The sequence below is a fragment of the Larus michahellis genome, chromosome 9, assembly GCF_964199755.1.
Source record: "Larus michahellis chromosome 9, bLarMic1.1, whole genome shotgun sequence".
NCBI classification, from domain to species: domain Eukaryota; kingdom Metazoa; phylum Chordata; class Aves; order Charadriiformes; family Laridae; genus Larus; species Larus michahellis.
In genome coordinates, this window is record NC_133904.1 from 3,141,562 (window position 1) to 3,169,259 (window position 27,698).

Genomic DNA, 27,698 nt, shown 5'->3' on the forward strand with positions numbered 1-27,698 from the left:
ACCTGGATCTGAATGGGGACCTGTTCAAAATCAAACCTCACCCTGGTTTTGCCGTTCTCTAGGGATCTCTGCGGCACTGAAGAAAAAGTGGGAAGGGAGCAGCGCTATTAAAATTAACCATCTTCTGGAGATGCTCTTTCGCTAGGACAATATTACAGTAAGCAGAAAGGAAGGGAAGTTTGCAGAATGCTTTGGGAACAGGAATCGAATGCAACAGAGTCGATGACTTGGTGTTTCTTGTGATGACTGTCAAAATGAAGTCATCAGTTTCCTGCATCCATTTTGGACTCAACACGCATCTCCTTGTCTGTGTCTGCTGCCTCCAGAGACACATTAGCAAGATAATACTGGCAGCTCCAGGATAGTTGCTGGCCAAGATATAATTTCTGAGACATGGCTCAAAATCTTCTTCCTCTTACTACACCCTGCCACAGGGTTTTATTTCCTATCTGGGGTCAAATTCTGCTTGATGTTGGTGTCGCTACCAGACAAATACAATGTCAATGACAGCAGTGCAAGCATTATCACGCATCCCATCATCTTCTAATTTGGATTCAAGAGATCAGCCCAGGGGAATTAAGAAGGCAGTTTTATTTCTGTGGCCAATTCGTTCGCTGCTGAAACAACCAACAGAGCTGGCTGGCTGTGCTCAGCATGGCCGTGCTTGTTGTGAAGCTGTACAATTATCCGGGAAGCCAGGCTGAGACTATACAACTTTGCTCATTAAGATCATTAGAGAGCTGTCAGATGGAACAACTGGGATGGCTTTGATCTGGCAGAATACCCTTCCTCCTGCTCCCAGGCCTTGGGAACCATCCAGTTCCCCATAATTATTTTTTTTTCAAGTCATTCAAACAATACTCATTGGTTTTTTATAGGGTGCAATAACTTCTTCAGGCAAACTAGAGGCTGTAACAGCTATAACGAGATTAATTTATTAAATAGAAACCCTGATATTTCAATGATTCCTCTATAAATATGTTCATAGTTGGATTTGCCAAGAAAATGACAAAATGTTGCTCATAATCCCAAAGGTATTCCCTATAAATCCACTAGGTGTCCTACTGTTTTCAAGCAATTAGGCTCAAGGTTTGTTTGGGTTTTTTCCCTAGTTTTGCCAGAGAGGAATTAGTTTGAGCCTTTAGTGGAATTAGGTCTGGATTTGCAGGTTGAAGGTACACGTACATATGGTTTGTGCGACACAGCAGGACATCTGGCTCACAGTAGCAGCTCTTTTGGCAAATGCCACTAATGTTTCCCACAGAGACCGACCCAAGGTTAGAGGCTTGGAAGAGAAAAAGGGAAAAAAATCTGCCTTCCTCTCTTGGGAATGCTAAACGAGATCCATCAAAGCCAAATCCTCTTCTCGGTCAACCTTGAGCATCTATTTATAGGGCTGCTAAAGTGAGCCCGATGCTGACCTCAAAGGTGGTGGCAACACGCGTTAACCTTCATCAGCGCCGCTCTACACAGGCTGCAGTTTTGACATTCCTGGTCACTGCTCCAGTCCCTGGCGGGCGTCCCGCTGCCTGCCAGCGCTCCCGCCCCTCCGCAAAGGCCAGCGCGGCACCCGCTGACGAGGTGCCCTGTCACTCCAAACACAGAGGGCATATCAAATGCATACTAAGAAAAGCAGGCTGAAAAATAGCCAAAGGATAATTTTCTCATCCCAGAAAATACTTGGGGTGGAGCGTGGCCATCGGAAAGTGGCCGGCTGTTCCTTCCCGGTGCAACCCAGGGCACACACGCGGTATCAAGCTGTGCTATTTGGGACAGATCCCGCCTTGGGATCTGTTACTTGCATTAAGTCCCAGCATGGCAGTCTGGACTTCTCTGAAACAGTCATTTCCCAGGTATCTAAAAACCATCTTTCATTATTTCAGTGTCTTTCAGCGCTCAGAAATGGGTATTTGCAATATACTGGTGCAGGATGACCATGGGGTGATTTTTATGGTCTTGTCACTGAAGCACAGCTCACACTGTCCAAACCCAACAGCCTTACCCTCTGCCAAGCGCGATAGTTGCATTTGCAAACTCCCCTCTCATCCACACTAATTTCACAGGGGTGCCACATCTTGAATTTACCCCAGATCTACGTGAGGAGAAAATGAGGTTTGTTTTCTATTTTAAAAATGCCAGAGGCAAAGATGGTCTCAAACAATGAGTTTATCTCCTTTTCTGCAGGTGCTTCGTGGCAGAATTCCTGCCCATAGCTACGGCCGTGCAAATAGGCTCCGGGCAAGGTGTCAGCACCAGCTTAATCACAAGCTGTAAGGAGAAGTCAGAGGGGGAACAAGAGCCTCCTGTCCCTGTCCCATCAGGATTCCTTGCCATCAGGCATGGCGCATCACGGGACGTGCCTAGCATCTGTCCTGTGCCATGTGTTACTGTGCTGCCTCTATTTCTTGCTATTTGTGTTGAAGGTATGACAGTCATTTTCCTGACAGCCCGCAAGAAGAAAAGATACTCCAATCTTCCGGCTGTATGTATATATAGGTACCTGCTGTAGCACCATCCATATGCAGTACGCACCATATGCTAACTGTGAAAGCGTTTAACCTGGTCCAGCGCATGTGTTTGCTGTTATACATAACAAATACCTCAAGCCTTGCCATGATTCAGTGCATTATGCGTGGGAGCCATCTGGTCCCGTAGCTTAAGCAGCAAACTGAAAATCTGATAAAAGCACAAACAGTCACAATGAGAGAGACGGAAAAGATGTGTTGATATTCCAAGCAGGAGTCTCCTTCCGTGGGGGCTAATCTCATCACCCATTGCCTCTTTCCTGCTCCTTTCCCTGGAAAGCTGCTGTTGGACAGGTTGCACTCTCAGCTCCAGGAGTACACACACCTTTGGGATGCTAAAAATGAATTCCGTGTGCTTGAGCAAACCTTCTGGGAAGAGATTTTTCTCAGTAGCCAGCTGTGCAGTGAGCAAGATGTGCAAGATGTTTGCGGCACAGCACATGTTATGGAGCTTGGATTGATCAAGAAACCTCCATATGGTTTAAAATGCACTGTCGATTGTGATTAGTCATTAATATTGTCTCACCACTGTGCAGAATTACGGCTTATGGCTTTGACAGACTGAAAGGGGGTCCACCTCAGCTTGCCTGGGTGTTCTCTGCCCTGGAGTAGAGATGTATTTCGGAGGGACTGGAGCACCAGGGGAGCAACAATGAACGGGACGGGGTAGACAGGGTAGAGTTTGGGATGGCTTGGAGTTGGCCAAGAGTTTGTGTATAACTCGGCCAGGATACTGGGTTACTAAAACTGGCTTAATTAGATTTTGGAGACGGACCGTGTTTCCCCCATTCTGACCCTGGTTTCTGTTGTTTGGAGGGCACAGGGAAGGAAGGCAGACAGAAGATGCCTATTTTAGTAAGCCTCTGCAGGGAACACACACGCAGCAGACAGGTACACATTTGTTTCCTCTGACACCAAATTAATGGGAATTGATGTATTGATTCTGCAGCTCTGCTAAAGATTGCTTCAGGTTTTGGCCCGTTTCCAGCTGGTTAGATGCAATGTGCGCACAGTTCAAGGCAGATATTTAATTATTCTAATATGAATACAGTTTAAAAAAATCAGTTCCCTGTGAAATCCAGAAGATAATAGCATTATGATCGTGGAAATAATACAGTTATTCCTACTTTAAATAGCCTATTTTCATGCCCAGCTACTCCTTTTGGCTTAGTACAGCCAAGCTCCTCCAAAGTCACAGAATTATTAAGATATTTGCCACTAGAACAAATTCATTCTGTATTTTTCTTTTTTTGTTTTTCTTACCTGTTTGGGAGCACACTGTTCAGAGCAAATGCAATCTGCACTTCTGTGTTTGTAGAGAGTATTGAGGACTATGGTAGGGCTCTACTAAAATGAATATATTAACGCCATCACTATTATTATTGCTGTTAATAACAGTAATATTAAAAAATAATAACCTGAGTCAGGCATTTGCCAGTCCCAAGGGTTAAAATTGACTGTCTTTGTGGATATTCCCATGTTTAACTAATTAAATACTGCCGAAGTATCCACCTCATATACTTTATTTGTAGACTATAGGAACATCTCTGTGCCACATTAGCTCCTGGTCCTGCACAGAGAAAGCATCTTGCATTAGGGATGGAGTACGAGTCTTGTATTTTCTTACTTTGATCACCGTGTCTCTGCTTTTATGATCTCACCAGGAAAGTTACTTGATGTTTTGTTATTTTGAGCGTCAGCAAGGCTCCTGCAAATGTTTGAAGTCATCTTTGTATTTAATTTATTTTCTGGCAAAACAGCATCCATCTGCAGTTTAAGAATAGAACATATAAAAAACTGCATATGACTCTGAAGCACAGAACATAGAATTTCTGGGCAAAATGCTCTTCTCAGTTACACTTACATAACTCTGGAGTAGTCTCTTCATCTTTCTCATTGTTACCCCGAAACCCATTTTCACTTCATTGTGTCAAACCCAAAGGATCTACCATATACGGCTAAATACGATTTCATCACAACTGTTGTAATTATTTCCTAGGTGAACTTACAATCTGCGAGGAAGTACGTAAAGATGCATTTACAGTATATGGGCCTCAATACTCTAAGAAATATGCTGCTGTCGCTTGCTCTCCATTAGGATTTTTCCATGCAAATAAAAATATGGTGTAGGCGGAGAACTGCTGAACTGTCTGGAGCAGAGATTTCCTCCGTATGGAAAAGTAGAGAATCTACACTGTATGGCTGAGCTCGTTTTTAAAACATCATGTTCAACAGCTCTTTCTTTAAACAAAGGAAGAGTTTGCTTTAAATTGTTTGATATTTATTTTGTGTAACTCTGTTCCTTGGCTGTCCATGCTACAGAAATGCCGTTATGCTACAAGAAGACAGATTGCCTGGACTGGAACCCCAGCCCTGATTCAGGGAAGCACATGGTTTCCTCACAATGATTATGATGATTATAATTACTATTCAGTATATGGTGCAATTGTTTTTGGTGTTTAAAACAGAACAAAACAAAACAAAACAAAGCTGTTTTGGAAAGGAAAACACAGCATTAGAAAAAAAATAATTGTAAAATAGGAAGTGGTTGACCTTCAGGAGATAACTCCATCCGCGGTGTCTGCTATCCAGTGTTTCTAGTGATCAGAAAATGGAAAGAAAGGATCCCATTAAATATCCCAATACTGCTTTAGAAAATAATGCACCTCCTTTTCTGTAGGTATAACATTTTATACGTCCTGTTGAACAGCTGCTAGTGTCAAAGGCCGAGCAAGCAGTACGTGGAATGCAGAGCCTGAAGTTTTTCAGCGGTCGCTGAAGGCAAAACCATCTAAAGCTGTAGCAGATGTTCGCTTGCTTCCTGTCTGCTTATCAGCCCCGCAAAGACACTTCATTTTTGTACTTGTTATGCCAAGTGTAACTATGGAGATCTAATACAAGCTGCGCAATAGCGATACGGTGAATAGTTCTTTTACATATTTGGTTATGAATGATCAAGCAAAATATTATGGTTTCTAAGAACTCTCTCAAATTTTTCCATATGTACATTAGTCATTCCCCTTGCACGGCAAGAAAATGACAGTGTACAAAATAATTTAATAAATACTGCATTACTGCAGCTCTATAAAGATGAATTTATACATCATTAAGAAATTGTTGCTCCTTGGACCTTCCATAGGATCCTTTCCAGTCTGACCTGCCCTTTCAGGGGCAGTTGTCAGAGAGGAGTCCATGCAATGCGTTTATGTTACAGCAACTGAACGACAGTTACGTGCTGTGCTGGATGTTAGTTGTAGGTCTTAGGTTAAAAAAACAAACAAACAAAAAAAAGTGAATTAGCACCTGCTGGGTTACATTTCTGTGGTGAAATTCTTCACTGACTTCCGTTCACATCCCGTTGTACAATGGGCAGAGGGAAGATGTTAGTTTGGCCTCAGTGTGTTCACATTTTACATGTTGTGTCTAATACATCACAAAATAAGGAGTGGTATATCCCAACCGACTGTATTCCTCCGAGGCCTTGAATATGCTACAGAAGAGAGTTCTTAACTGCCAGTTGAAAAATCAGTTACGCTAAAGACTTTTTGCTGAGTAATCCAGGTGCATCTCAGCTGTTTTAATTCTGGTTTATATTCATCACGAGCTCCTGTAAATTATAACTTTAATATGAATAACTACACGCAAGTGTTAAAACGGTATTCTGTCTATTTTAGGGCTTTGAGCTGGTTTAATGAGACTGATTTTTACACTGATGCACTTAAATTGATATGCATTCCCAGTACAGGCAAGACGCAGGGCAATTAAGTTTATCGCTTAATAGACAGGAGTTCTTTTTCCTCCGTGAATTAGAAGAAATAAAGGAAATTACATAAATCCTAGCACAGATGGTTTTGCTTTAAGTTTTCAACAGTACAGAAAAGGATGGGTTTGGAATGGTTCCTCTGCCCATCTTGAAACCGGAAACCAAAAGTGAGAGCTTTGGCCTATCACTGGTAGGCATGTTAGAGATATTCCCGTGGGAAACAAAAGGTTTCAGAGCAACAGTGGCTCTGCTGGTGTTTGACATATTTCATATAACACTATCAAGGAAAAAGAGCGGTAGGTCACCATCATTGCCACTTTTAAAAAGCTGGTAGCATTGCAAATCTGTGTTGACCTAGAAAAGGCAAATAGTGGGCACAGTGGTCCCTTGAGTAGTCCTTCTGCGGGTGATAATCTGTTGTATTACAGCACTTCCTCGAAGGAAATGAAGCACTTTGGGACAACTGGTTCCAGGGGAAGTAGGTATGGATATTCCTTTGAGAAAATGAGCTTCCAAAATGAAATGCTGTGGACCTAAAATTCAATCACGTTCCTTTCTCCAAAGGCAAGCAATGATAAGGCAGCGCATGAAGCAAAAGCAAAATGTTGTTGAAAATGAAGATATGAGGGACTTTATGCAAAAGACAGATTTGCAGGGAAAAGATGGATCTGATGAATGCAGTGATGGAAATTGCCTGAACCATCTGCAAAAACACCACAAGAAATAAAAAGCTGAAGGAGGAAAAGGGGAAAAAAGAGGACCCGGGGGTTAAACTTGTATGAGTTGCGAATGTGGAGATGAGTTCCTGGAAGGGATGCAGTAAATATATTAAAAAAGTAACATACTGGTACTATGACTAGGCAAGGGATTTTTCAGTTGAAGTATTTGAAAACAGAGGTCAGTATTTAGAGTTAGACTGTAAGGGGTAGCACAGTAGGAAGTAGGATGGATGAGATGGCTTAACAGGGCTTTATTGTAGTCAAATTAATTCAGTTTAAATAATTAATTCTCTTTTAAATTGACTCTACTCTGCACACTTGACATTTTGGAAAAGCTGCTATTGCTTGGCCTTCTGGTAAATGCTTTTGCATCTGTTTTCCATTGTTTCCTTCTTGAAAAAAATGCTTGTCACTAACAGGAACCATCAGCAGCATGGAACAAATTGACTTGCCAAGGACATTTCCTCCAATCTCATTATTGACACTGGGAGTATTGCTTTTTGTATTAAGAGTCAGACTGTGATTTTAAAAAATTGCCATGTATTAAGATAGTTTTGTACTGTCGTTATGAGTCAAATTCAAACTTCGTTACGTGAATTACTTCCATTGCATCAACATTTAGTCATATTTTTTTCAAGGGGGTGATCAAGCAGTTTAATTAATCCACAGTTCTCTCTGCCTACCTCGTTATATAGAGCTCCTTACTGTTGCAGCAGAGGGCCTCCCCCAGATCAGATATGATACATCACTCTCCCTCTTCTGCACATTTGAGTTTTAAGTGGATGAGATTGAGCAGATCCATAGTATTATTTGGGGCAGGTTGGGCTAAACAAATAGGTTTTGTATGTTGCTCTCACGGTGCTTTGGTTTGTGTTCACCCTCATCTCCTTTGTCAGCTCCAGGTTGTGGACCAGTTGCTAAGGAAGCGTTCATCTCTAAACTCCCATGCCGAAGTGGCAGTGCTATTACGGCAAAGGAATACGAATGTAAGTTTGAGTTCTGACTGCACGAGGTGTCTGTTAAAGGCTCCTTCGGGTACGCCGGACCAAATCCTCAGATTGCTCAGGAAAGGGTAAAAGCTTGGTCTGACCTATATTCACGGTGACTCACTGGTGAGATTTAATGTTGTTCCTTTGTTTTGCCTCTGTTTCTCAGCAGTTGCTCGCATTTTAAACAAGTACACTCCTACCTAACCGAATCGATAGATGAGTATAATTAGGACCCAATATAATAAGGCCAGTAGGTGTAATAATACAAGGGAACATTCCACAGCAGTTACAGAAGAAAAGAATTTCAGATAATTAGGAAAGGAGTTGGGCAGTGGTACAGATTTAAAAGTACCCAAGATAAAATAACAGATACTAAAAATATCTATATTGCGATGAAATCCTCGTGGCTCTGTACTTGAGCCAACCTCCATTCTTTAGGAATTAGGAAGAAAATCGCCCAAACAGGGTAGACTGTGGTGTATCGCCTTACCCTGGTGGGCTTACACTCACACTTCAAAGAATTATCTCACACTGAAAAAGGACAGGCACGGGTTTCACTTAACAGGGAAACTGCAATGGTTTTTTGAATATGTTCTGTAGCTGTAGCTCTTAAAAAATCGGTGGTTTTATTTCTATGTAGAAAAAAATCTGACAATGAACACTCTGGATCTTGAATGGCAAAAGCACTGACAGCAGGGCCCGAGATGCATTCTTTTAGTCAACCGGGACATATTTTTAAATACCTGTGACTCTCGAGCTAACAACTGAGGAGTGATGACTCTAGCTTGCAAACAGAAACACTGAAGTGCCCTTTTTTCCTTCTTTTTCTTTTCTGTGTAACGTGTTTTCTGAGTAGATGCCAAATTTTGAAAGCATTGAAGTACCGTAAGTATTGCAAGTATTTTGAAAGAAAGGAGTATTTTGAAAAGTATTTTGAAATGCTGTAGAGTTTCAGAAAAGCAGAAAAGCTGCGTTATGAGAACATCAACTATAATCTGGGTCAGATTTTCAGGGCAGATGTTTCAGAGGCATCTTCTTGGAAACCCTCCATGACAGTTAGTGAGAAGAGTGACCCAATGTTTTCTCACCGTCCAAAATAACTGTTCTGTTGGGTGATGTCATGTGGATGAGGCACTGCCTGTATTTCCAAAGCGATGTCATGTTTAAGCTTGTTCAGGAGCAGAGATTTTTTTCCCAGAACAGTTTCAAACAGGGAGTCTAGCAAACCTCTTTGGTAAATCTTGACTGATCGCAATCTGGCTTGTCAGTTTTCTGAATTTTAATGATCTGGGTTTTTTTGCCAGATAATGACTATTTATGTAAATGAGATGCCTTATAAATAAATCTGGAAATTATTCCATAATATTAATTACAGGCTTTATGGTTCAAATACTTGAAATATTAAAGGCGCATGGTGATGTAGATTGCCTTTGAGTTTATTCATTTAGTTATTTTCGTAGTTTGTTTTATTTTAACCTGACTTATACATGTTGGACAGTGTTTGCTGAACTAAAGCAAGCTATGTTATGTGCCCGGATATATCAAAGGATGTTGAAGGACAATAAAAATCAAAATGCATCATACAGTGGTAGTAGTAAATGGAACCCCAGATTTCTGAATGTTTTTGTCTAAGAATCAAATGAATTAGTTTTACTTGGAGAATCTTACCTTAAGTGTTGTTAGCCATTTACTCAAAAATTAGGTAGTTTTAAATTAATTATAATCCTTTGCACTTAAATATCTGCTTATGAATCTCAATAGTGTTCTACAAATATTAATTAAGCCTAATAGTACTCCTGAGAAGTGGTTAACTGATAGATATACTTCACTTAAGCCGTCATGATAAAAGTCATATCTAGAACAAAATTCAAAAACTTTAAACACCAGGACTACACAAGAGTTTAGAGCCTGAAGTATCTTCGCCAGACAAAACTGTGGGGAACGTTTAGGAATGTGGAATGCAATTAATTGGCCTAGGCATGATTTGGAAGTAAATAAAAATTCAAATAATAAGGAGCTGAGATCTCTAGTGAAGGAAAGCGGTTTTATATCTGAGGTGAGAGAAGATACCCACAGCATCACAGTATGACGTGGCGTGACTCTGGATGATGAACGAGACTGATTCAGAGAACAGACTCCTATTTGCAGAAATCGCCTCCAGATGGGCCAAAGAGCGTGAGTCCAAATTGAACCTTTAAGGCTGCTGCATGAACAGTTACAGCAGTTAAGTCCTTTCTCTCACTCCTGAGGGTACAGGAGCTGCTGAAAATAGCAGCAAAGCAGCAGTATCAGTGTGTACATCCACCACACGCATCAGTCTGTACAACAGCCCGAGACTGTTATTTTTGCTGGCGAATCTGCATGCATAATTTCCTTCCTGATATTACTCCACAAAGAGAAGCTTTTGTTTTCTTGCTTTACTGACGAGAGCAATACTTAAAACGGGTTAGTGCTGGAACAAACAACAGGTTAGGTTTGGTACATGCATTAGCACTTGGACCATCCTCAAGCAACCCTTCTGCTGTCCCATTCCCCAAAAATCTGCTGCAAATATTTGCTTCAGAGCTTCCAGTGTCTACAGGAAGAGCCATTCTAGAAATATGCTCCAGCTGTACATACTTATTTGCCTACTAACAACAGGAGAAGAGGTACGGCATCACTTGCTTGATACCCCTTCCCACAGCGATGCGGTGTTGAGTGTTTTTTCACCAATTAATGCCAATGGCCAACCAGTGGGTCTCCTATCGTTTGATATTTGGTAGTTGCTGCAATGCCTTGGGAATAGTTTCACCATTTGCTGAGGGAAACTTTACGATGCACAGTCTAAATTCTCCGATGCACACTCTGAAATCCTGAGGAAGCAATTCAGCACTGAAAAGTGAAATGATAATGAGTTTGCATCAGATTTTTATTTATAGAAATGACTTGGAAACATCTGGGTTTGGTCTTTGGATACATTTTCTTTCCTTTTTGTTTCCCGGCATTTCTGTGCTTTTGGGACTACAAACTCTCACAAAAATATTGGCAATAAATCCTTGCTGAGAAAGTCTACCTGCTGGAGAAAAATCTGCTCATTTTATCCAGGTGGAATGCCTAGACACCGCAATTAGACTTCATCTTTACTCATATAAAATAAAATTCTTTATTTGCATTTGTGAATTGTAATTCATGACATACATGACTCTGACACCTAACGAACCCCCCTGCAGTGCGTCTGCTGAGTTCACTGGCTTTTGGATCAGGCCCTGTGTTCACTTCATTTCCCTGTATTTTTAGCTGCTTCAGTAAGTTCTTTATCTAAAGAAGGGTCTGAAACTTCTTTTTTTTTTTTTTTTTTTTTTTTTGCATACATGCATGATATTGTAGTGCCCCTTTTATAATTTATAATCAGTAGTTTCCCTGGAGTGCAAAAGCTTTTCAGAAATACTATTCTTGAAGCAGTAAAAGGAAGGGTAACTGCACTGTTGTACTGCTGCATCAAAATATTTACATACTTTATTATTTCATTATAAAATGAAATAATGTCCTAGAATCTGTCCAAATGTCTTCATGTCCTAGAATTTAATTATTCCAAGCAGGGACGGTCTCTTTATGTCAAAAGAGGTAAGTTCCAGATTTTCAAATATGCATATATAAAAAAGCCCACAAAGATGTCGCTTCATTTCCAGTGTGATTCCAGCTTGCCAAAGGCTCCATCTCACTGCATAACCGCCCGGCTGGTGATCCATTACTGCACCCTGAAGTGGATAACTGCACAGGGTAAGGCAATCCATCCTCTGAAACGCAGAGTGTTGTTTTGCCAGCTACATGGTTTATAATTATCCATTATCGTTATCTTTATAGTTATTTTTACCAAGGTTACAGATAGGTCATGTCTCTCTGAAAGATGTTCTGTTGGGTCCTTTTGGAGCCTCATTCTTCCCCCCTGCAGACCTAAATGAGCAGTGAACGTAGCACAGCCAAGAGTTCAAAAGGAATAAAACTGGTAAGAAAGTGAAAAGATCAAACCCCAGATTGCGTACTTAAGAAATTGGAATAGTTTTGCCTATGGAAGCCAGTCTCTGACAGGAATTACTGTGAACAGCAATAGCTTCTTTCTTTTTTTTTTCTTTTTTTTTTGAGCACTGCTGAACCCTTATGAATTATAAGCAGTTGAATCTCACAATCCTGGGACAAAGTCTGTTAAAATCCTGTCCTGGGACAGGGAAGTTCTCTGTTCTCTTCCTGGCTCTGTCACTGACCATCTGCCACTTTTTCTCTGCCTGGCTTGAGTTTACCCATGTGTAAAACGCACTTAAAATAAGCTAAACCATACTTTGAAAATTACTTCGGTGCCACCAGCTAGAAATTTGGGGTTGCAACATGGGAAAAAAATGGTTCTGTGGTTGCCAGTCCATAGAAACGCTGCGCGTCTCCCCAGCCACGCTCCCGGGGAGGCTAAATCTGGCTGAGAGCGCTCCACCCTGCACTTGCGAGGCAGCAGAACACCACATTAAGCATGCTTGATGCCTGCCCACCTGCAGTTGTTAACTTGTTTAATTAACCTACTACGCACAACAAGAATCTGATCCAGCACCAAATGGAATTAGTAGGAAGACTTCTGTCGACTTAATGATCTTGGGGTCGGTCTCCAGATGTGTGCAGAGACCACTGCCTAGAGATCTCCAACGTCCCCGCAAAGGGAAAGGCTTTGTTTGACCGATACATGGACGCATTTCCGTGCAATGCGCCTGCAAGAGCTGGGCACACAGCAAATCCGCCTCTGCCTGTACAGTAACACTATTCACTGATGCTGCTCTTTATTCAGAAATAAATACAGCACTGTAGTTATTATTTTTCATAGACCCTTTTGCGCGTGGCAAAGCTTTAATGTGGAAAATTGACGCCAAGCTATGCAGGAGAGCTTTGTGGTTGGATATAAGTTAGGAAAGGTGACTTGATAGAGGTGGTGACAAGCTAATAATGAAATGGGACATTGCAATTAAATGTGCCGGTGGGGAAGAAAGTGTGCCACAGCCAAGAGAGCAAGCGAGCAGCAGGTTGGTCATGGAGAGAAAGCAGAGGAAGCTTGATGGAACAGGGTGGGAAGGAGGGGGAGATGTAAGAACAAGAAAGACAGGATAAGCACTGTATTAGCTACGATGGTAGGATTGGGCAGAAGCTATTTTGTTTGGTGTTTGTATCAGGCCTTGCACGGCGAGATCCAGGTCCTTGGCTGCGCTTTGTTGGCATTGACACAATATGTAATTAAATGCAGATAAGTCCTAGAAGGACAGAAACAGTGGAAGGAAATAAACAGGTCAGGCTATAAATTAACAGCAAATCACAGACGTCTACACAAAATTTTAGCTATGACATGAGCTGAAAAGTATGAAAACTGCCACAGAATGTTTAAAAATTAAAGTTTCCATTAGAAATACTCAAGAATATTTTAATGGTTATGAACCTAAACTCTGAGAGGTGAACTATTCATACATCAGTGCGGTGATTTTGCCTCAGTTCACAGGCAGCTGAAACAATACTTTCAGAAGTAGGAACGGACCCATTAATCTTGGATGTTAACGCTGACGCCTAAAAATTATCCCTACATGAAAAACAAGCAAGGGCAGAGAGCACAGAATAGTTTGCATATCAAAATTGCTAACACAAGCCAGAAGATGGACTTCATTATTGCTATTTATTTGGAAAACATTTCCAGGATTAAAACATACCAGAAACTGTCACAGGATTTAGAAAAATTTCTACAGCACACCAAATAATTTAAGGACTCTACAGAACGCAGACCAGCTTGCTGCAAAAAGTACTGAGGTTCTGGATTCTTGATCTCTCACTCACTCCACTGTATATTGCTGAGAGAGAAAACATCTTTATGGGTGTGGCTAGAAATGCATTTTACATAAAAATACAAGGAACGGGCAATGTTGTTCTTGCAGTCCCTGCCTGGGATAAGGGTTTGACACATTCCTTAGTCTGCTGAGAAAAGAAAAAAAAAAAAAAAAAGAGTCAGACTCAGCTTGCAAATATCAAACCTGGCAGCGCAAAGCTGTGCGTGTGCGGGCTTGCACATGGGCGCTTCTGCCTGGGTAGAGACTGGCTTCTGTCAGCCCCTCCGTCTCCACGCCAGGGATAGGAGGAGGAGTGGCATTTCTGCCAGAAACAGTCATATTAATAAAAGCACGTGTGTGTGTGTGGGGGGAAATGTCTTATTTTGTAATTTTATATCCTCCTATTTGATCAGATTTTTTTCAGAGGCAATGAGGTAAACCAATACAGTAGGTTTGAACACACGTAAACATTTACAGTCTGAATTCAGAACTTTTGTATGCATTTTCTGTTTTTATAACCAGCCACATCTAAACCCTCGAGCCAAACGTCCGGAACTGAGGCAAGCTTGAATTCAAAGCCAAAATTGTATGGTTGGAGCCTATCCCTAAACATCACTTCAAAAATAGCACACTGGTATAAAATCTTGAAAGCCGGGGTTGCCGTACACAAAGTGCCAGAAAAGTCATATTTCTGCGTGTCGGTAGGAGCAGGAGGACTCGTTTTGTTGTCCTCAGCAACATCTTGACATGCTGCACTAATCTCAGCCGCACGCTCTTAAAAGATTATTTTTGTCTCGGGTTCTTTGCTAGCCTCGGATGCAACCACCCGGTGCGGGTTACATCAAGCCTGCAGAAAATCCCTCGTTTTCTCTCCCCTTGATTTCCAGACAGCCGGCACCTCCTCCGGGTCCTGCCGACGGGCGCCGCAGGTGAGGGAAAGACTGGCAGATTTGGGCCGGAGATTAATTTCTGTTTAAATTTAAGGTGCTGCCGGTGTAGGGGGGAGAAGTAGAGTCGAGCCCGTGGTCCGCTTGTCGTGTTTTAGGCTGTGCTGAGGGGTTTTCGCTGAGGGCGTCCCGCTCCCCCCTCAGGGTTCACAGCCGCTGGCGCCCCGCCGCTCCCTGAGGGGAAAAGGGGGGAGGCGGGGACCGCCGGACCGAAGCCCCCAGCCGCCGGGCCCGCCCCGTCAGAAGGAGTCCTCAGCGGCGACCTGGGCGCCGGGGCGGCCGCTCAGGGCCGTTAGGTAGCGCGATGGCGGCGGGCCCGCCTCAGGCGCAGGACCCGGCGAGCGCCCTCCCGCCGCGATCACGAGTCGGCGCCCGCCTTCCCCCGCCTCTTCTTCCCCCCCTCCTCCCCCCTCCCTCCCCATGACAGCCAAGATGGCGGCGAGAGGAGGCGGCGCGGAGGGGAGGGGGGATCCCGCCTGAGACGCCCACACGGCGGGGAGGTGGCGAAGGCGAGTCGGGCTCCGCTAGGATGAGATAAGGGCGCGGGGACCGAGCGCGCTTTTCCCCCTTCCCCTACCCCCCCCTTCACCCTCCCGCTCCTCGGCGCCGGGGGCAGGAGGCGTCGGCGGCCGTTCCCCCTGCCCCGGGGAGCGCGGCCCCCGCCTGAGGTGAGGGCAGCGGGGGAGCGCGCCGGGCTGTCACTGCAGTGTTGGGGCGGCGGGGGGTGGGGGGTGGAGAGAGATTCTCCGAGGGATATCGGGGGGAAGGGGCGCTATCGCGATCCTGGGCCGGCGGGGAAGAGGCGCCCGCCCGCGGCGCGCTGGGCTGTCGGCAGCGGGCGGGGGCTCGGTGGGAGGCCGGGCGAGGGGCTGAGGGGAGCCCGGCGGGGATGGTAACTTTCCGCTGGGCCGCGGTGGGGTGGCGGTGGGGGAAACTTTCTCCTTTTCCCCGCTTCCCGCCAGCCCCTCGCCACGGCCGTGGCCGGGCCGGGCCGGAGGAGCGCACCCCCGGCCCCTCAGGGCGGAGAGCTGCCCGCGCCTCGGCCGAGCTCTCCCCGCTGACCTGCCATGTTAGAAAGGCCGGGCGGGAGCGGGCTGGGAGAGAAACCGGCCGAGGTGCGTGTGTGTGCGCGTTCCCCAGATAAAGGTGCGATATTTTCCATGCCGCCGTGCGCTGCGTCAGCTGGAGTCGCACAGGTAGCGCTCAGCCTTGTGCATGCGTATTTTTTATTACGACTTTCCCCTTGGCTCCCACCGCCCGGGTTACTGTACACCTGGATTAGTGCGGCACGGTGGTAAAAATTAGTTCTGATATTTTTATCTTTGTTCCGTCATGATGTCTGCATGTAGCATAAGTTGCTGGCCAGGGGGTGATAATGTTTAATAACTTCCTAGCGATGGTTGTTATTTTGGAATAATTTCAAACGGGCTGCATTTAAAAATATGCCGCCTCTGAGAATGTTGATTTGCTAAAAATGATGTCTTGACTTGGCACTTAGTTCTGGAGTTTAATTTTTTTGAATTACCTGAGTAGAAGCATGGTGTTGTGGACAGGTTTTTACTTCATTTCACAATTTTTTCTGGAACTGTTGCTCAACTAGAGGTTTCCGTAAAAACTGTAACATTTCCGTAAATAATCTTTCACTTTCTGAATGATTAAACACAAATATTTAATCTTGGCAAGTATCTGTGGTAGTTTAAGAAAACTAATTGAGTTAGCCTAGCCAAGGAAGGTCAAGGGGCAATAAATGGATTATTTCTGGTTTGTGTGTCTAGCATACAAATCTTACTTTGTAAGAGTCTCCCCTTTCTCTTTTCTCTTTTAAAAATTGATATATCTAGAGTATTGGTGAAACACAGTCTTGCTTTTAAAGTATTGAGGAGTCTGTAAGCATGTTTAAAATGAATGTTAAAGTGGAACTAAGTCTCTGGTAAATTAAGCTAAGTTTTCTAGGGGTAGTTGTGACTTGGCATTGAAATTGTTTAATTATCAAAAATAGAGCGTTAGAGATTTTTTTTTGGTTAGCTTTTGGGGAAGGTGAAAATTGCGCAGAGCCTTAAAGACAGAACAAAAAAGATTAAGCTTCTCTACAGCCTTAAGAGCTTGTGTGATGTACATGTTTTCCTTATTCTAGAAACATTAGGGTCCAGCTGGGATGAAGTACTTTCCTCAACTTTATGAGCAACTTATGCTCCTTGGAACAGGCTTTACCCAATGGCCTCTTCTAAAGAATGAATTTACTAGAAACTAGCACAAAAGATAAGATCTGTTTCTGTAAGCAGTAAGCCAAAAGGCACTAGGACCATTTTTAAAAATACAGGCTTACTTGGAAATGTTTTTCCAGTATTAAGGATGTTCATACACATGAGTTTTCATACTTTTTGTAGCAGTATGGTTGCAGGTCCGCATTTCTGGTGAATGGCTTGTTCTATATGCTTTACTTGGATACAACACCGATATGGTGCTTAATGGAATTTCTATATGCTTTAATGGCAATATTAGCCATTTTGTAGTTACGTAGCCAGAGTTAATTATTGATTAGTAAAAGCATAAACATTGACATAGCCTGGCACATACTATAGGGCTCAGGTGAGTGTTGCTGGTTCAGGTCAAGCATTAGGAACAATGTAAATAACCTGTTCCTGTTTAAGATATGTGCTTGAAAGGGAAAGTAGCAAGGTGGAGAGTAGAGCCCAGCTAGTGTTGTGTTAACTACACTAGAGAGAACGAGGTTGTCTCTGGAAGATGTCTAACTAATGCTACTGTTCTGTGCCACTTTTATGAAGGAATTGTGGGTGCTGCTGTTTAGAATCCAGCATGGCAATTTTTAATCTACAGGATTTTGCATTGAAGGGTTTATTAATTTCTAGGTAAGTTCCTCCAGTAGTGTGTGGTAGCTAGAGAAAACTGTCTTTTGACTCTTCAATAAGGGAGGAAATATCTAGACCAAGCTGAATAATGATAATGGGATTTGTTAATCTTGAGATTTTAAAACTGCAGAAAGAAATTTGCAGCATCACTTAAATATTCAACATCCCTTTTAGATTTCCATCATACTCCCTAGCAACTGAGCTGGAGTTTTGCAAGTCATAGTAGATGGAAATGCTTTTTATAACAGTGGCAGTAGAAACAGTTGCACTCATGATCAAACACCAGCAGGTTGTGGAAAGGGAATAGTACAATAGCTACTGAGTCAAAACTTTTCTCAATCTTAAATATCTCCTTACATGAAGACTTGTAGGAAGTCTGCTTTCCGTTCATTGTCCTTTACTCAACTTTGACCGTAGTTTTTAAATATGGTGTTGGCGTAACCAAAAAGCTGAACGTTAAAACATTGCACAATTGATATTGGATTAAAAAAAAAAAAAAGAAAAAAGGTTGATGTAACCTTGCTCAAACATAATGTTTGAGGTATTGGTGATTTCCAAGTATCTTGTTGTCTGACAGAGGGTTCCAGTAGCTCAGATTTTGATACATCTGTAGCTGTGAATTTAAGGTAGTTGTGCTGAAGTTTCCTGGAAAGACCTGTAATACTTCCTAAAAGTATTACAGTATAAAAGGGGGAAAAGACAAAGATACCAAAATAATTTCTATTTAAGTGCCTTAACAAAACATTATGCAATTAATGTGGATTGGTGTATTTCCAGTATGATTCTCTTGTTTATTAAAGAGACAGTAGTTAAATCAGGTTTCTCTGTCATGTACTGAAATTTTGTATTTTTTTTCCTATGCTGACTCAAAAAAAACACCCCCACAACAACAAACTCAAACAAAACCCAAACCAACCAGCCCCCCCCCCCTTCCCATTTCTCCACCAAAACCAAACCCTGTAAAGATTTAGCAGTTTTGAAGAAAGTTTAGGTTGAGCTTGCACAAAAAGCAAGGGGAGAGGTGTGGTTTAGAGGGCTGAGTTGTACTTGTCCCTCATCTTTGTGCTGTAGCCTTGCTGGGTGGTCTTGGGCAAGAGTACAGAAAAGGCCCTGTGTCTGTTCCCTTACATATCAATTCTGTATATAAATAATATTTGCTACTGCCGGCACAAATCGTGATAGAAATTTTATGCCATACTAAGAGCAGCAAATCCTTGCAAATCCTCTGCAAGCTAAATCCAGTTATGCCTTGCTTTAATTGAGGATAGCTAACAGGTAGGAAACGAATATGTATAAACGGTGAATGCATAACCACTGTTCAACTGTTTAAAACCAGCTATTTTTAACAGTGGGACTGACCAAGTAATTACTTAAAGTGACCGAGGTTCTTTGCTGTATTGCATAATAAGCCTTAGATGTTTTCTGCTGTCTTTTGGTTCAGGCTTAGTCTATGCCTAGTCTGGAAGCTGGGTCTATGACTGACCTGGAAATACTCCGCTGATGTATGTCTGCTTATAAACTGCCTGCCTCGGCCTATAGGGTCAAAAATCCAAACGTTCAGTGAAGGCTCTGTGAGGCAGTGATGCTAAGAGGTTTGATCTGTAGCAGTCTATGATGCAGAAATAGTCATTGACAGTTCCCTAAAGAGCTCAGAAGCAGTACCAGGAGGAAATTGTGAAGTGGAAAAGAAAGGCTTCAGAAAGTGTTTGCCGTACTCTTTTAAATGGCATATTTTTACCTTTTCAAAGTGTACTTTCATGTATTAGATACAGGGTTACTGTAGAGGCTGAAATGGAGTGAAATGATAGTAAACAATAGTTTGGGGAGGTGAAAGAAGAAGGAACTATGGTATAAAAATAGAGTGCGAAGAGTAAGGAGGAGTGTTAGAAGTAAGCTAGCCAATTATAGCTTCGCTATTTAATTTTTACTTTAAGATTTGACTTTTTTATTTTGGGTCAGAAAAAATAATTGATACTACTTAATCAAATTATTTCTATTTAGCCATCTGAAATAAAAGTGGACAGATAGTGTGTTGTATGTACTGTATGTACCTACAGGTTGTATGTACGTATATGCAAATGAAAAAGTCCCAAGAGGAAACCCCCACTTTTTTTGTATACAAGCGTCACGCAAACAAAGAGAAGGGGACTGTGGGCTGGACTTGAGTTTTGGTTTTATCTTGAGCTTCAGAAGAAACATGTGGGCTTAAGGAATTGTTCTCAGTTCTGCAATTGAGACCAGGATCTGGTCCAGCGCCGGTAGCTTCTGTATGTCAGCAAGTTTGTCTGCATGATATTTTGACAATAAAATTACAGTGAAAGAGGCAATGCTGTTCAGATCCTGCAAGTGCAAAAGTAATCAGGATCAGCACAGTGCTTGTCAGTTAAATCCTGATACAGGAGCAGTGTTCTAATAAATTATAAAACTTCGTAGTTACCTTGTATGCTGAACTGCTATTCAGGACAGTGAAGAATTCATTATATAGAGCGCCAGGGACAAACCTTGCTGTGAGTACTGTTCTCATAATATTTAGCACAAAAGGTGACTGTCCCTGACTTAGTACACTTCAGCCTTTCTTTTAAGGGTGTCGTTACTTAATAATTTTGGCCCGAAAGGTGGGGAAGGGGTTTTAAAGTCTGTCTGCTCTGTTACCAAAAGGTATTTTGAGCTAGTTTTAGAATCCTGAAGCAATAGTTACATTAGTATATCATTGCACTACAGCTAATTAGCTGGGATTGTTGGGAGGCAGCACTACCCTGATGTTGCTTTATATTGCTTTGCTACCTTACCTAGCTAGGAAACTGTCACAGTGATATGGGTGTTTTGGTAGATATATTTGTAGCTGAACTGGTAGCAGTACATTAGCACTTACTTTTCTGTGGGGTAGAAGATGACTGCTTTGCTAACTGGATGTAGAGATTTACTAGATGAGGGTGGTATTAGTCAGTGTTATCTCACCATTAAACCTTTCCCGTGTGGGGTAGGTCATCTGCAAATGGCAGTTACAGCTCTTCAGTTGCAGTCTATGCGTGTCATCCACTCGGTGTCTATAATTTGCAGTGTGGCTGGGTCCAGTTTTCTTACTTTATAGGACATTTTTTCTGGCCAGAGAAAATAGAATGTCAAATGTTCTAAGTCACAGTGTATTTTAAAATGTAGCAAAAATGTTAGAAACAACTCCCACCTGTTTTTTCCCCCCACCATGCCATGAATTAAAGAATTTTTTTGGGGTAGATAATGGCTTCAAAACTGAACTCTGGGTGGCATGTGAATTCAAACATGCCTGGGTGAAAGCAGGCCACTTCTGTCACTGTTGCATTCTGTTGATGCACTTTGGCATTTTCAGTGACAGATTCTGGGTTTGAAGCTTAATATTGCAAGACTTGCTGCTTTCATTTGCCTTTATCTACTGTGCCAAGATAAACAAAACATTCTGTTTGGGGGACTTCTCCTTTTAAAAAGTTGTATAAATAGTTGTACAAAAAAACATGGACTAGCTGCCCTCCTGAACTGTGTTTTGGATGAAGTAATATTTACATTTTATAGTGCTTACCTTGGCTTCACTCCCCCTCACTTGCTGTGAATTGTTTTCTGCATCTCTCCCTACAAACACGGTTGTACTTCAGAAATTGTTTCCATTCTTTGGTTGTGCTTTTTAGCCATAGATAGTGTAATCTAGAAAAAAAGTGCAAGTTTTAAAACCAGCCTTGTTATGATTTGTCTCTGTCATGACTCTCATGGGACAGTTCAACATCACTTTTCTTGAATTTTTGCAGTCAGGTTTGAGTAGAGTGGGATTTTGCTGTGGCACATCTGTAATGAACACAGCCTGTGCCTTCTTAGACCCTCTTAGTAAATAGTTTGATTTTATTGAGGCTAAAAACAGCAATGAAGAACAGACAAGTGGAAGACTTGGTGGGTGATGGTGGAGAGTATAGAAGATGTAGAAAAAGCCTGATCTCTCCAAGGTGAAGTCTGTTCCTTCCTGCCATCTCTCTGCCAGTTATTCTGCTTCCTCCTCTAAGCTCTGATACTCTAGATGGCTAGTTCTTGCTGACTGACTGCAGTGATCCCACTGAATCTAGATTAGCCTTTGAATTTAACCCTAATTTCTCTCTCTTCCTAGGCATTGCTGAACAAATCTGCCTGTCCGTCAGCTCTTGGCCTGCACTTCTATTTTCTGCTCCCAAACTTGTAGTGTTCTGTCCTGGCCCTGTGCTCTTATCCAGCACTTTTGTTCCCCAGGCACCTCTTCGAGATCCTTTGTTGCCAAGTGTTCTGAGCTCTCTTGATTATCTCCTTGGCTGTTTGGATCAGAGTATGTTAACCATGAGTTGGTACAGATGATTGTGAATGGGCCTGCAAAAAACATCATAGCAATTCTGGCCCACGGGTGTAGGCGTAGAGCAATGTTGGTTTTTTCTGTTTTGTTTTGTTTTTTTTTTTTTATGTACCAGTATGTTTTTTAGCACTTACTGTTGATGCAGCACCAAAGGGAACTTAGTGGAGGCGAGTGGCTTCTTGTTAATTACTGTGTTGTCTAACATCATTGAATGCAGATGCATGCAATAGGGTCTAAAAAGTAATGCTATTGATCAGTTTAACCCTGTTTGTTAGTAACTTTCTCTGCTGCTGTCATTTGTTTAACTGTAGTAGTAGGGAATGTGAAGGGGGGAAAAAAAGTATTGGCGATGTCCTACTGAAAAATAAAAATGCTACAGGAAGTCCTGGTTGTATTGGTGTAATAGTGTAGGTCCTTTGCACCTTGTTTCTTGAACAAGTAGATCTTTTACTTGATAGATGGAGGACTGTAAACTAGTTGTAAATACATTCTACAAGCTGCAAGTACTACAAAATAGAGCTGTGAGTACTCTGGCAGTAGTTCTTACTGTGTTCCTTGTGATGCTTAAAAGTATATTTTTCTTTTCTTTAACTCCCCTCATTGGCTTTACAGATAGTTGAATAGGAAAGATGGTTTTTTGAAGCATAATTCATGTGTTAATGCAGCTTATTTCTTAGACTTTTTGCAGCTGTGCTTGAGGTCTGCAGGTGATCCCTAAAATTCTAATTTGTGACACTCCTGGAAACTTTATATTGCAGATTAGGTCATTAGACAAAAATATGTAGTGCTACTGCCGCATGTTCTCTTACTTTGTAGTCATGTGTATAAAAAAAAAAAAAAAAAATGGGGAGTAACTGACTGTAACTAGTAGTAGTCCGTAGTGCTGTATGGATTAGAAAGACTTGCACCAGGGGCTGGGTTTGCCTTCTAGGCTGTTGCCTCCCCACTCCTTGCTGTAGGAGTAATGAACTAACAGTGCTGATTGCTTCTGCGCGATCTGAAATAAGTTGCCTTGTACTTTGGGGTTATGAACAGAACCTTAAACTCTGTGCTCCCAAAAATATAATTCTGATAATCTACTGTAGGGTTTTTTCCCCCCCAATTTTTTACTTCACGAATGGAAGCAAATCTTTCATGATTTGCATAAACCCCTCTGAGAGGTGTTTGTTCCCAGCCTTGCTTGTTACGCTTTGTTTTCTGAAGTCTTCTTGCAGTAGTCTTCTAAGGGTATTCTCCAAGTCTTGGCAAATAGAAGCCTTGTTTAGGCAAAGTTTATTTTTGACTACAGTCTTGCTGATGCTAATGAGTCATTCTGGGAGACTGAAGTCTGAGATTGTCTCCAGTGAGGTATTCTCCTCAATCCCATGGTGGAAAGCTGTTGCTTCAAAATGCTTAACTGTAGCACAGGCTGCCTGGCTTGCCCATGCCTCAGTGTAAAGCACAAGCTCAAGCTGTCTGTGGTCATACCAATGTTTAAAAGTGGTTGTACTGGTGTTTACCATATCCGAAGAAAAACAGTGAGTTGTGACAGTCAATGGCAAGAATAGGGAATTGGAATAAGGCGGTTAGATGGAAAAGTTCATGTGTATTGCTGTTTAGTGGAATAAGAGGGATCTGCTTAAATATCAGAATCTTGCAGAAAGATCTGTTGTTCATTTTAGTGGCCAGCCCAGCCCAAACAATGACAAAAGGTTGTTGAGCAAAAAGAGTGCTTTCATAGCTGGCTAACACCTGTGAATCGGCATGGAAGGTCTTTATCATCAGAAAATAGTAGAAGAGTTGAAATAATTTGAAGTGGCCGGCTCAACTGTTCTTTGGTTTATTTTGTGCCTTTTTTTTTTTAAGCATTAAATGTTATTTACATTCTTCAAGTATTGATGCAGCATAAAACTTTGTATTTTGTTTTGTAAGTTTAAAAATCTGGTTTCATATACTTTTCTAATAGGTAAGTGACATGTAACCTTGCCTTAGAAAGTGAGTCCTACAGCAGTTCACAGTGTTCATTTAATGTGACTGGTGCAGTGGAGTGTGCAGTGAGTGTAAGTTTCAACAAATGTGTACACTGTGTAATTTTTGTTTTTACTGTTTGTATAGGGAATGAAACTTTAACAAGAAGTCTATGTTAAAGCCTGCCTGACAGCAAGAGAGGCAAAGTGTAGAAGCAATGCCCTGATGAAAAGGTAGGGAACACATTGGTAGAATTTTCAAAAGGCTTGTGTTCTGACTTGAGAGAATTCCTGTGATATTTGAGGTGCTTCTGCTTTGTTTCCAGGATTGCTTGTTTGATATGAAGAAAATACTGGGGGGAAAAAAGGCTTCTCTGCCACTTTTGCCAGGCAACTTTGGAAGTACGGGATGGGGTGAAAGTTTTTTCGCTGGGTAACTGCAGTTATTCACACATTCTCTAGATGTTGAGCTCTTGTGCAGTGTCATGGCTGAGAAATGGTTCTGAGTAGCCATAGCATGACTGACTGATCCAGTGAACTTCATTTTGCTCTTGCATGACTAGCCACCACATTTCTGTGTGTTGGCAGCATACTTCAGCAGGATAATGCAGCAGTACACGTATGAGACTGAAATGCTAGGGGCTGTTAGAACTTAATTAGCAACTTTTAAAAATTGGTCACTGATTTGTCTGTTCATCTAATCTATGTGTGCCTTAAAGGAAGGAAGTTCTTGGAACATGATTATATGATGAATGCTTTAAAAAAAAAAAAAAAAACCCAAAACATTTTTAATAAAGCTTTGAACTCTTTTAAAAAAGGTGTGTTGTGGAGCCCTGCACAGGTTTCCAACCTATATTAGGAGACATTCGTTCCTTGTTTACAAATGGAACATCTCTTTGGAGTCAGGCTAACAAAGTAAAATGTCACATGCTTTAGACAGCAAATGGACCTAATAAGGAACTCAAATTAATAAGTGATTTAATAATCTCAAAGGAAAATGCAGGAAGGAATGGGAATGAAGACAAGGAACATTAAAAGATTACAAGGCAGTTCTTGTATTTGTGTCTGCCACAGGTGGACTGTCGAAACTGTTCTAATGGAATCAGATGGTCCTTACTGCTGTCTTTCACAAGTCATGTATCTTTTGCACTTGCAAAAGCATACAAGTAAACCCTTTTTGCTATCTGGGAAAGCTGGCTCCTGGAAAGAAGCTGGCACTGCTAGAGCAGTTCTTCTGGTCTGCAGCCCACTTAAGAGTTACCTCTACAAGTGTCTGTGGGTAGGAGCTGGTTGTATGGATTATGTCAGTATTTATTTCCTTGGAAATGGTATAGTGCATCTATAGTAAACTCTGCTTCATGAAGCGTCACATTTGTTGATGCTGCACAGATGGAATATATGGCACATCTGCATTAGTTCTGGTCATGCAATGGAGGGGAAAGCTGATACATACTTCCCTCTTCTAGTATTTGAATTAAAAATGTGGTCTGTTCAAAAAGCTTGGGCACAGATTTAGTTGTTTTATCTGAAAATATGCAAGGTGATATGAAATTATGCCTTTCAATTTTTGTTTGCTTTCTATATGAGAGCTTATAGCAAACTAGAAAAACTTTGTTGGAAACAAAATTAGTTAGCTTATGTGCTCTGCTTTCTGACTTTAGGGTTAGATCTAAGTCCCACTGATATTTTATCACAAAAGAGTGAGCCATGTGGAACTCCTGTAAAACTCCTGATCATCTTTTCTGTAACAGCAGATTGTTTTGCACTTTGCAGCAGATTATATCTCTTAATACTAACAATAGATCTATAGTGTTAGATCACAAAGCTAATTTTTCAGATTAATCTCTTTTACACGGTTGCTAAAATGCCAGCACCTATGAGTTACAGCAGAGTGCGAAAATTATTAATCAGTATTTCCTAAATGTTTCCTGTGAAGAAATATGATGATATTAAAAAATTGCGTAAACAATGAAACTGAGTTTACCCTTTGTCTTTCAGCAAAGTAATCAAGCTAATAGTTTGTGGCTGTGTGGCAGGATTATCTGATTGGTTCCCTGTTCCCATCTTTTTAGAAATGGCAAAACCACCACTTTTCTCCCACTTTTACACAGTCATGATCTGCAAAGTCTGTGTGTGTTTTTTAATATGTTCTTACAAGTCAGTTTGCTATTTGCAGGGATATTTTGTTTCTTATTGGTGTTTATAATGTTTCATTTATAGTGGTATTCATTATATGCAGTTCATTAAAAATGGTAGTCATGACATGGCTCAAAGACCATATATTCCACTTGTTTCCAGGGACTTCTAAAAGGTTATGTTTATGATCCCATGGCATTGCCTTCAAAGCGCAGCCTTTTGTCCCCAGGTGACTGAAGTGTAGGGAAGCAATAGTAGCTGTTTCTCAGTGTTGCTCCATTAAAGTTGTTGAATTTCACCTGGGACCCACTGCTTCAAGCAACACTTGTGCAGTGTGACTTTATTTCTATTGTGGTTTTGTTTGTTGTTTTTTTTTTCCTGGAAGTTGACTTGCAGTACTGTGTGATGTATATAATTACAACATGCTTTGGAATACCATAATGGTAAGAGCTTCTACAGAAATTATTCAAATTTGTCAGTTTATGTTTCACAGAATGATTATTTGTCACTGACTTAGCTCACATTATATACCTTCTTTGTGGGGTCTGTTACCATAAAGTTTGCATAAATCTGCTCTCACAGTAAACAGATGTTGAAAATTTGAGTAGCTCTAGTAAAGTCTAAGTCAGCTTGAATAAAATACCGCTGATTTGTTTTGGTATCTTCTGTGCTTTATCCCATTTTTAGCTGCAAGCCTTTGTATCAGAACGCAAAGATCTGAAGGGATGATGCATCATCAGCTGCGCTTTACCCCCCCCCCCGCCCTTCTGTAAAAGCTGCATTAAATTATGAAAGTCTTGCTGACTTGCCTGTTACTTGCTATAACCTTAGGAAGCAAATTTGTGTGATAGCAGGTGTTTGTGTGTAGGGGATTCTAATTTTAACTGGCTCTAAATGAGGAGAGCTTGTCCCAGTTTTTCTTGAAAGTGCTTTTGGGAATAAATGGATGTTTGAATTTAAGAATTTTTGGTATAAACTTAATATGAAATAATTAATAGTGAGGCTGAAATTGTGACATAGCTATGATTCTTCAGAGTAATGTATATATATCTTTATTTGTAATGTTGTCTTGGCTAATTAAGCTGGAATAGTGTACTGCTAATACACTGAAGCTATAAGGCTTACTTGCAGTTTTAACAATTGTAGTTTGTATAATTTTTTGATCGCTAAAATACTGTTTTCTTTTTAACTTAAAAAGCATTGCGAAGCACTCCAGAAATCGGTGTAGTTTTGTGAAATAATGCTCATGAGAAAAGGAATAGAACAAAATAAAAATTAATATTTTTCTAACTCAGAATTCTTAAGGCAAAGTTTAGTTTGGTTAGAGACATTTTTTTAGTGTTTCTGCTGCTTTGTACTGAGCCTGTGGTTAAAAGCGTTTTTCATCCACAGCAGTGCAAGACCTAGCTAGCTTCAGTCCACCTTTTTGCAATCTTTTAATGGAAAACTTCTTTTTCACCAGAGCTCATGGTGGGTAAGCACTGAGTTTAAATTGCTCGGTTGGTAGCTTTTACTTAGCCAGCCCTTTCTTCCTCAGCAGTTCTTGAGGAGTGTTTTGGGGTGTGTGCGTGTATATAGATACATCTCCCCCTCTGTCTTCTGAGCAGTCTTTGACCGTAGCTCTTTTTTGATTTAT

The 27,698-nt window shown here is 41.5% G+C and overlaps 1 protein-coding gene across 10 annotated transcripts in view; it reads left to right on the forward strand.

Annotated features, from left to right (window-relative positions):
• The first annotated feature begins 15,147 nt into the window (after nucleotides 1–15,147).
• Nucleotides 15,148–27,698, forward strand: part of DENND4A (DENN domain containing 4A) — a 51,870-nt gene continuing 39,319 nt past the window's right edge. For 4 of the 10 annotated variants that reach the window (XM_074601361.1, XM_074601364.1, XM_074601365.1 and 1 more), the window contains exons 1-2: nucleotides 15,189–15,436; nucleotides 24,075–24,160. The gene's annotated coding sequence lies outside the window, so the exon portion shown is untranslated. Of the gene's footprint in view, nucleotides 15,437–24,074; nucleotides 24,161–27,698 lie in introns of all 10 variants that reach the window. The other 6 variants (XM_074601370.1, XM_074601371.1, XM_074601362.1 and 3 more) reach the window with 5 other exon arrangements.